The sequence below is a fragment of the Schistocerca nitens genome, chromosome 9 (genome assembly GCF_023898315.1).
Source record: "Schistocerca nitens isolate TAMUIC-IGC-003100 chromosome 9, iqSchNite1.1, whole genome shotgun sequence".
Classification (NCBI taxonomy): Eukaryota; Metazoa; Arthropoda; class Insecta; order Orthoptera; family Acrididae; genus Schistocerca; species Schistocerca nitens.
The window spans coordinates 206,175,100-206,185,502 of NC_064622.1; the positions used below are offsets into that span (position 1 = coordinate 206,175,100).

The 10,403-nt window shown below is 44.9% G+C and overlaps 1 non-coding gene across 1 annotated transcript; it reads right to left on the bottom strand.

Annotated features, from left to right (window-relative positions):
• Window positions 1-7,193: 7,193 nt before the first annotated feature.
• On the bottom strand, window positions 7,194-7,268 carry Trnas-cga (transfer RNA serine (anticodon CGA)). The gene has a single exon. It is a non-coding gene; the product is annotated as a tRNA-Ser (tRNA).
• Between the last annotated feature and the right edge of the window lie 3,135 nt (window positions 7,269-10,403).

A 10,403-nucleotide genomic window follows, 5' to 3' on the forward strand; every position in this document is an offset into this window, starting at 1 on the left:
ATTAGGAAACTGGATGTTATGAAATTATTGGGCATAAATTTAGGAGATACTGCAAAATCCTTGGTGCAGATAGGTAAAGAGAGAACCCGCAAAGCAGATATTGCTAATTTAAAATGCACAAAAGAAGCCAGACAGAAAACCAGAGGGACCAAGAGAAGAAAAGAAATCAGCATAATTCAGATGACGCTCAGTATGCTGCAGGAAAATATTAGTGGTAAGTAATTCTCATCAATAACTGTACTAGAATTGCAATATTAAACTTTAAATGGATTTTTCTCAAAACTACATTTCTTTACTTTTAGGTACCATTATTTGATAAACTAATGGGGTTATAAACATGAAATTTGGTCAATTTGTACTGCAGATGGTAATAAGTTATTACAAGTAGATTGAGAACCACCAAACAATCAGAAACTGTTTTATAATAATTAATGTACAAAAAAAGTTAAATTTTACCAGTAAAAGAATGAATTTTTTTTCTTCAAAACCATAAGAGGTATTATGTTCATTTTACTTGTAAATAGAGGCATATATGTTATATATATATATATATATATATATATATATATATATACACTCCTGGAAATTGAAATAAGAACACCGTGAATTCATTGTCCCAGGAAGGGGAAACTTTATTGACACATTCCTGGGGTCAGATACATCACATGATCACACTGACAGAACCACAGGCACATAGACACAGGCAACAGAGCATGCACAATGTCGGCACTAGTACAGTGTATATCCACCTTTCGCAGCAATGCAGGCTGCTATTCTCCCATGGAGACGATCGTAGAGATGCTGGATGTAGTCCTGTGGAACGGCTTGCCATGCCATTTCCACCTGGCGCCTCAGTTGGACCAGCGTTCGTGCTGGACGTGCAGACCGCGTGAGACGACGCTTCATCCAGTCCCAAACATGCTCAATGGGGGACAGATCCGGAGATCTTGCTGGCCAGGGTAGTTGACTTACACCTTCTAGAGCACGTTGGGTGGCATGGGATACATGCGGACGTGCATTGTCCTGTTGGAACAGCAAGTTCCCTTGCCGGTCTAGGAATGGTAGAACGATGGGTTCGATGACGGTTTGGATGTACCGTGCACTATTCAGTGTCCCCTCGACGATCACCAGTGGTGTATGGCCAGTGTAGGAGATCGCTCCCCACACCATGATGCCGGGTGTTGGCCCTGTGTGCCTCGGTCATATGCAGTCCTGATTGTGGCGCTCACCTGCACGGCGCCAAACACGCATACGACCATCATTGGCACCAAGGCAGAAGCGACTCTCATCGCTGAAGACGACACGTCTCCATTCGTCCCTCCATTCACGCCTGTCGCGACACCACCGGAGGCGGGCTGCACGATGTTGGGGCGTGAGCGGAAGACGGCCTAACGGTGTGCGGGACCGTAGCCCAGCTTCATGGAGACGGTTGCGAATGGTCCTCGCCGATACCCCAGGAGCAACAGTGTCCCTAATTTGCTGGGAAGTGGCGGTGCGGTCCCCTACGGCACTGTGTAGGATCCTACGGTCTTGGCGTGCATCCGTGCGTCGCTGCGGTCCGGTCCCAGGTCGACGGGCACGTGCACCTTCCGCCGACCACTGGCGACAACATCGATGTACTGTGGAGACCTCACGCCCCACGTGTTGAGCAATTCGGCGGTACGTCCACCCGGCCTCCCGCATGCCCACTATACGCCCTCGCTCAAAGTCCGTCAACTGCACATACGGTTCACGTCCACGCTGTCGCGGCATGCTACCAGTGTTAAAGACTGCGATGGGGCTCCGTATGCCACGGCAAACTGGCTGACACTGACGGCGGCGGTGCACAAATGCTGCGCAGCTAGCGCCATTCGACGGCCAACACCGCGGTTCCTGGTGTGTCCGCTGTGCCGTGCGTGTGATCATTGCTTGTACAGCCCTCTCGCAGTGTCCGGAGGAAGTATGGTGGGTCTGACACACCGGTGTCAATGTGTTCTTTTTTCCATTTCCAGGAGTGTATATATATATGCAGTAAAAATTTATTTGCTTTATCACTTATAGTTCTTTTGAAAAGTGTACCTATTCAAAGGGTAAAATAGCATTGGCAGAATAGTGATAAAAATTGCCTTCCGTTTCCCCTTAACGACGCCGCAGCTTTGAAGTGGCACTCCTGTTCCTTATTTACATCGCTGGCCGGTAGAATTACGACATCTTGAAGACGGCGTGCAGCGAACGTCATGCTGTCATGAAGGATACTGTGTGCTTGGATGTGCACATGATTAGCGTTTCACCACAACCACACGAAGTACGTAGGAGTAACACCATCAAAATTCTGTACAGTGACTAGACGATTAACCCGGTTCATAATTAATGGTGCACGGTCCCAGTTACAGGTTGCCTATCTGACGGCCTCCAGGGGCAACGGAAGTACGATTTTCAGTATTTCAAATAACTGAAGATCTCCTTCAAAGAATACGATATTGTTATTGCGGTTTACGATGCAAAGTTCCTTCGGACATGCCTGCATGTAAACGTCTCCCCTGTATGGAAATATACATAATGATTGTACGAGTGCAGGTTGTAATCACATGGTTGACGACATATGGAAGTTTGGGTCGGCCATGAGTTGTGCTGCGGTAGCCAAATAGTAAGGCTACCTCTCGCGATAAGCGGAAATACGCGTTTGAGTCCAGGTCCGGTACAAATTTTCATTGTCGTCATTCTAGCTGATGGTTGTCCACAGTCGCAACTGCGAATACATTGAAGGTAGTCCTTCAGAGAAGGCTGTATATCAGAATTTGGACAAAGCTGAGTTTTCACAGTAATGAACTGTTACAACACATGAGACATACTACCATGGCAAGAGATATTTTTTTCTGTTTACAAGTTGAGCTGTTTGCAGTTGTAAAGCTGGCCATCGTGGAAGAACATTGAATATCAATGAAAACGGCGGACGTGGCTGATGTAACTTTAACTCCGAAGCATACTGTATCGACAAATAAAAGCTTACAAAGACAAATAAGCCCATCAAATTGGAAACAGAATGTCAAGAAGTAAGAGGAAAAGTTGAAAATCTTATATTTGTGCAGCTGGTAAGGACATGCCTGAAGAAACTACATCGAAAGTGGTACACATAAGAACGTTATGTGTCATTGTAAACTAAACACTAGGATCATTTGCTTGGTCTGGCCGTTGGTTTGGGGGAAAAAATGGATAGTGGACATTAATACTGTTGTAGAGCTGCCTTTTTTTGACTTGATATTTTATAACAATAGAACATAAGCTTATCGTTTTGTTGTTTCGGAAGATACTTGTAACTTCCTGCCTTGGGACCATACTTTTGCAATAACCGGGAAAAAGGAGAGTAATGGATGTCATGATTAGCTATGAACGAAAGTATGTAATATCTAAAGCTCATTTAGGTACATTTCTCATTAAAACGGAAATGAACCTGAATGATTTTGTTGTTCTCAGTCTTCTTGAAGTAATCATGAAGTTTGACCCAAACTGAAAATTACAAGTTACGCAGTTGAATAAGAATGCAGATGAACCAGATGCATTGTATCTGCGTCTAATCATAATCTAGTTTAACCTTTGGTATGTCATTCTCTGCTAAAAAAAAAGAGAAAATTAACCTCAATTTAACTTCCCCATATCCGTGAAATCTCCTAAATAAGTTGCAAATGTCAGTCGTGGTCAGAACCGTGTTCTGTGTAGTTGTGAGTGCATCATATCGGAGCTAAGTGAGTTCGATCATGGGAAAACTGATGGTGGTCGTCTGAAGTGTGGTCGGGATAATGAGGGTCTTGTTGGATATGTGTAAAAACGTTGATGTACAATACAGGCAATTTTATATGAACTTACTTTCTGACTGAACAGTTCAATTTATTTTTCCTCTGTTTAATTTTTCTTTGTTGTCGCTTGTACTAAACACAACTAGCTTGTTTTTTAGTTTGGAAGTTAATTAAATAAACACACTGTATTATTTCAGTATGTCAGATGATATATTCTGTTAATATTTTCCAATATTTTTGCCAGTGTAGCAGAATATTAATAGTTTTTTGAGAAACAGCGTTATTTCACAGTGTACTGTTATAGGATGTGCGACATTCTTACACGGAAAGCTATGTAAAAAGTTTGAGAACTAACAAAATATGGTGAAGTATGGTAAACACGCATTGCTGTTCTATAACATATACTGTATCACTTGACTATAAACAATAAAATGTATAAGTAAATAGTATGAAAGGAAAACAACAATTATTTTTACTTTCTTAAAATTTATGATATTGTGATGTACAAGTACAGAGAGAGATCTTCAGTTACTGACTCGATTAAAAAATTTAAAATGCTGTCCAAGCCACTCTGTAAGAGACACAATCTCTTAACACAGTAAGACAAGTCTTACACTTTTACCTGTGAGCATGCCTTGATGCAACGTAAACTCACGACGTGCAAATCCCCCACACTTTATTCATCCGGTATTTTAGAATGAGAGCAATTAGCGACTTCCAACAAACTTTACACACAATTTAAACCTTCACGAAATTTTTTCTCTCTGACAAACTTCCTGAAATGATGCAAGAAACAAAGTTTATCGCTTACTACATTTTCGCTGACCTTGCAGTAATACTTCAGCATCAGGAGTGACCTTTTAATTAATTACTTCCTTGATACTAACTTTATTCGCAAAAAAATTTTGCAGACACTATCAATTTATATCTATGTACCAGCCAAATTACATCGCTGTACGACACATATTTCAAGAGATACACTACTGGCCATTAAAATTGCTACACCACGAAGATGACGTGCTACAGACGCGAAATTTAACCGACAGGAAGAAGATGCTGTGATAGGCAAATGATTAGCTTTTCAGAGCATTCACACAAGGTTGGCGCCGGTGGCGACGCCTACAGCGTGCTGACATTAGGAAAGTTTCCAACCCATTTCTCATACACAAACAGCAGTTGACCGCCGTTGCCTGGTGAAACGTTGTTGTGATGCCTCGTGTAAGGAGGAGAAATGCGTACCATCACGTTTCCGACTTTGATAAAGGTCGGATTGCAGCATATCGCGATTGCGGTTTATCGTATCGCGACATTGCTGCTCGCGTTGGTCGAGATCCAATGACTGTTAGCAGAATATGGAATCGGTTGGTTCAGGAGGGTAATACGGAACGCCGTGCTGGATCCCAACGGTCTCGTATCACTAGCAGTCGAGATGACAGGCATCTTATCTGCATGGCTGTAACGGCTGTCTCGATCCATGAGTCAACAGATGGGGACGCTTGCAAGACAACAACCATGTGCACGAACAGTTCGACGACGTTTCCAGCAGCATGGATTATCAGCTCGGAGACCATGGCTGCGGTTACCCTTGACGCTGCATCACAGACAGGAGCGCCTGCGATGGTGTACTTAACGACGAACCTGGGTGCACGAATGGCAAAAAGTCATGTTTTCGGATGAATCCAGGTTCTGTGTACAGCTTCATGATGGTCGCATCCGTGTTTCGCGACATCGCGGTGAACGCGCATTGGAAGCGTGTATTCGTCATCGCCATACTGGCGTATCACCTGGAGTGATGGTATGGGGTGCCATTGGTTACACGTCTCGGTCACCTCTTGTTCGCATTGAAGTAAATTTGAACAGTGGACGTTACATTTCAGATGTGTTACGACCCGTGGCTCTACCCTTCATTCGATTCCTGCGAAACCCTACATTTCAGCAGGATAATGCACGACCGCATGTTGCAGGTCCTGTACGGGACTTTCTGGTTACAGAAAATGTTCGACTGCTGCTCCGGCCAGCACATTTTCCAGATCTCTCACCAACTGAAAACGTTTGGTCAATGGTGGCCAAGCAACTGGCTCGTCACAACGCGCCAGTCACTACTCTTGATGAACTGTGGTATCGTGTTGAATCTGCATGGGCAGCTGTACCTGTACACGCCATCCAAGCTCTGTTTGACTCAATGCCCAGGCGTATCAAGGCCGTTATTACGGCCAGAGGTGGTTGTTCTGGGTACTGATTTTTCAGGATGTATGCACAAAAATTGCGTGAAAATGTAATCACATGTCAGTTGTAGTATAATATATTTACCCAATGAATGCCCGTTTATCATCTGCATTTCTTCTTGTTGTAGCAATTTTAATGGCCAGTAGTGTACGACGTCACAAACATTGAGATGCGTGGAAAAGTAGCTTTTGCTTAAAACGGAGCATAAATTACTCACATTATACTCACTGAATATTTGGTAGTGAGAGCACTTATCGACCTTCAACAAACTTCAAACATAATTTCATAAATCCAATAGTTCACACTCTGAGTCATTTCTGCAGTATTCCAGAATGAAATTTTCACTCTGCAGCGGAGTGGGCGCTGATGAAACTTCCTGGCAGATTACAACTGTGTGCTGGCCCGAGTTCGAGTCTCGGCCCGGCACACAGTTTTAATCTGCCAGGAAGTTTCATTCCTGAAGTAATCAGACGTTTGAAACTCTCTCGTATGAGCACTCGATTCTTTATAGACTCGGGAAATACTAGTAAGGAAAGATTTCGCTGTTTGTTTCTCATTCACAAATCGCAAATAACTATTTGTTTGTGAGGAGCGACGTTTACCAGCACATGTCAGACTTCGACATTGTTAGGAATGAGCTCTGTCGAGGTCTGTCGCTCCACGATACTGCTGCTCTCGTTTGACGAGATCCCACAACTGTCATGCGAATATAGGCTCGAGGAGTTCAGAGTGACTATACTCAATGTCATACTCGGATCTTAGCTGAAGCGCGTGACTAGCGCCTGGAAAGGCACACAGCTGTTCGCTCTGCCGTGTACAACCACGTTGTGAGATCGCTGTCAAGTAGTTTCTGCTAAATCCCATCATGTTAAAGGAAAATGTAAGACTGTTACTTTATAATGTGAGCCCTGAACAACTGAAAGCTATTGTCTGTAACCACAGAGCGCCTCCTGTTAGTAATCGTGACAGATGGATGGTTACTGCATGAGTACTGCTATTCAACATATTAAATCTTGGCATGTAAAAGCAAACAATGTGGCTATTTTAACCACTTCTTGCGTCATTGCCAATAAATATATAAAAAATTGCAACGAAGGACGGGGAAACATCCGGCGACCATGCTGGCCAAGGTAGGGTTTGGAAAACATGAAGAAACGCAGTAGAAACTGAAACTTCCTGGCAGATTAAAACTGTTTGCCCGACCGAGACTCGAACTCGGGACCTTTGCCTTTCGCGGGCAAGTGCTCTACCAACTGAGCTACCGAAGCACGACTCACGGCCGGCACTCACAGCTTTACTTCTGCCAGTACCTCGTCTCCTACAGTTTTAATCTGCCAGGAAGTTTCATATCAGCGCACACTCCGCTGCAGAGTGAAAATCTCATTCTGGAAACATCCCCCAGGCTGTGGCTAAGCCATGTCTCCGCAATATCCTTTCTTTCAGGAGTGCTAGTTCTGCAAGGTTCGCAGGAGAGCTTCTGTAAAGTTTGGAACGTAGGAGACGAGGTACTGGCAGAAGTAAAGCTGTGAGTGTCGGGCGTGAGTCGTGCTTCGGTAGCTCAGTTGGTAGAGCACGTGCCCGCGAAAGGCAAAGGTCCCGAGTTCGAGTCTCGGTCGAGCACACAGTTTTAATCTGCCAGGATGTTTCATATCAGCGCACACTCCGCTGCAGAGTGAAAATCTCATTCTGCAGTAGAAACTGTCGCCGTTTGCGGGTGGGCGTTATCTTGCTGTAATGTACGCCCAGGTCGATTTTCCATGACGGGCAACAAAACCGGGCGAACAATATCGTCAACGTACCGCTGTGCTATTAGTCTGCCACTGATGACGAAGGAGTCGAACACTCCTGGCTATGGGGCCATATGGCAGGCGACATTGATGCTGATATCCCAGCATTGACCAGGGCGTCTCCAGATAGGTCTCGCTGGTCACTGTGGCTCAGTTTGAAGCGGCACTCATCACTGAACACAATTCCACTCCAATCAATGAGATTCCAGGCCGAAGACGTGTTTGGAGACTCCCAGACAGCGGTGCGATACCAAATTGACTGCTGCTCGCCATACTGCCCAACAACCGGGAGTGATGGTCTTTGATGCCATTTCATTTCATAGCAGGGCTCCTTAGCTTGTCATCATCGTAACCCTTAAAGCACAGCGGTACGTCGACGATGTTCTACCTTGGCCAGCGAGGTAGCTGGGTCTCCCCAGTCGACAACGCTTGGAGCATTATGGAAATTTCCGCTAAGTTTCTATGGGACCAAACTGCTGAGGTCATGGGTCACTAGGCTTACACACCACTTAATCTGAGGGGAACATACACACCCATGCGCCCGAGGGAGGACTCGAACCTCCGACGGGGGGGGGGGGGGGGGGGGGGCGGGGCGCGGCGGTGCATTATGGGCAGGGCCCTCCAAACCTCGCGTTTTTGACGATCTAACGCTCGAACTGGACAGAAGTTGGCACGACATCCCTCAGCGCGATATCTAACAACTCTCTTAATCAGTGCCAAGCCGAATACCTGCTTGGATAAAGGTCGGAGGTGGACCAACGCGTTGGTGAATAAGTTAATTTGCAAAGCTGTTTTCCTTGAATAAATCATCCAATTTTCTGAAACTGTAATAATCAAATTATATGGGTCACTCAAATAAAAACCAGATGGATGGTAATAAAAGTACGTAAACTGAAACGTCCTGGCAGATTAAAACTGTGTGCCGGACCGAGACTCGAACTCGGGACCTTTGCCTTTCACGGGCAAGTGCTCTACCATTTGCCCGCGAAAGGCAAAGGTCCCGAGTTAGAGTCTCGGTACGGCACACAGTTTAAACTGCCAGGAAGTTTCATAAGTGTGAAAATCTCATTCCATTACGCATATCCGTTTAGCACTACCGTCGCCCACTATTAGCGCGCGAGGGCACTACATGCTTGTTGAACTGGCTGCCAGCGATTCAGTTGTCGAGAACGGTTGCCGCAGCTTCGAAATGCTTGAAACAGTCAATGACATCGCTTTTCCCACCAAAAACTGCACTGGTATCGTTCGTATTACAATTACCGACACGAAAAAATGAAATAAAAAATTTACGTCCGTGAAATAAATCCTTGACACTCTTCCAAGTTCTCAACATCGGAAAAAAAAAATTATTTTGTCAAATGGTTCAAATGGTTCTGAGCACTATGGGACTTAACATCTATGGTCATCAGTCCCCTAGAACTTAGAACTACTTAAACCTAAAAAACCTAAGGACATCACACACATCCATGCCCGAGGCAGGATTCGAACCTGCGACCGTCGCAGTCGCGCGGTTCCGGACTGAAGCACCTAGAACCGCTCGGCCACCACTGCCGGCTGACAGCCTGCAGGTCACCTGCAATGACCCGTAGTGTAAGAGAGCTGGCCACACTCCAGTCTTCTCATTCATGATGATACACTAGACAGAAGCAACAGAACCCAGATGTGCTATGCATTGGGTTGGTTGTGTTTGGTGATAAAGTCAGCAAGCAGGCAGCGGTCCAATCATCATCGGTTAGCTTGATGTAGTTTCACTGAGACTCATCAGACTGTCATTCTCTCGGTTTTAGTGACACGGACAGAATTGCCGTACGACTGAATGTATCTTAGAGCTCTGGAAGTCTCGTTATTTAAAGGGACGAGCTTGTGCCTTTGACGTGATGGCTCTGGAAGTACGCACGCACTTGTCCTCGTTTATCGTCAAGACAGCGCTCCGTGCCTTACTATGGTAATTCCATAGCGTCTCTGAGTCCGGCTCTTGCGGCCTACGTTTGGCTTTGGGGTGGCGCTCTGGCGCTGATGTTACGAAATGTTACTTCACACTGCCTTGTTATGTAGCACTGCGTTTCTGCCTTCCTCACTCGGAGGATGGTGGGAATGCTCGCCTCGTGCTCTGACATCCATTACCTTGGCGCTGCATTATGCCAACGCCAGGGCAGATCTAGCCTTCTTTGTTCTGAGTTCTGGTAGTAGAACGTAAAAAAAATTTAAACTTGTGCAGTAAAATTGTTCTGGTGCACAAAGCTTTTGTTATGACATGTGATATTAGCCAACAGACTCATGTACTGAGTGCTCGGTAATCCTAGTTATTACAACATAGTGAAAGTGTCAACCTGACCTAAAAATAATTTTCTTTTTGTAGTTTTTTGTGGGTAGTCGTGGAGTATGTTTCATTCAATGGGATAATCTGGAGTATCATGCATTCTTGAAGGACTAACTTTTGAACTGCTTGTCGTCAAAGGAAAGACATCCAAAGTTGTTTTATAGGAGTTTTATTTTCTCATTTTCAACAATTAAGATTGTGTGGCTGATTTTAACGTGTTCTGTTGGCCTTGAATATGATACTCGTGAAGCATTCCCCATAAGTGCCACCAAATTCGAAAATGTCGGTGAAGTGCAC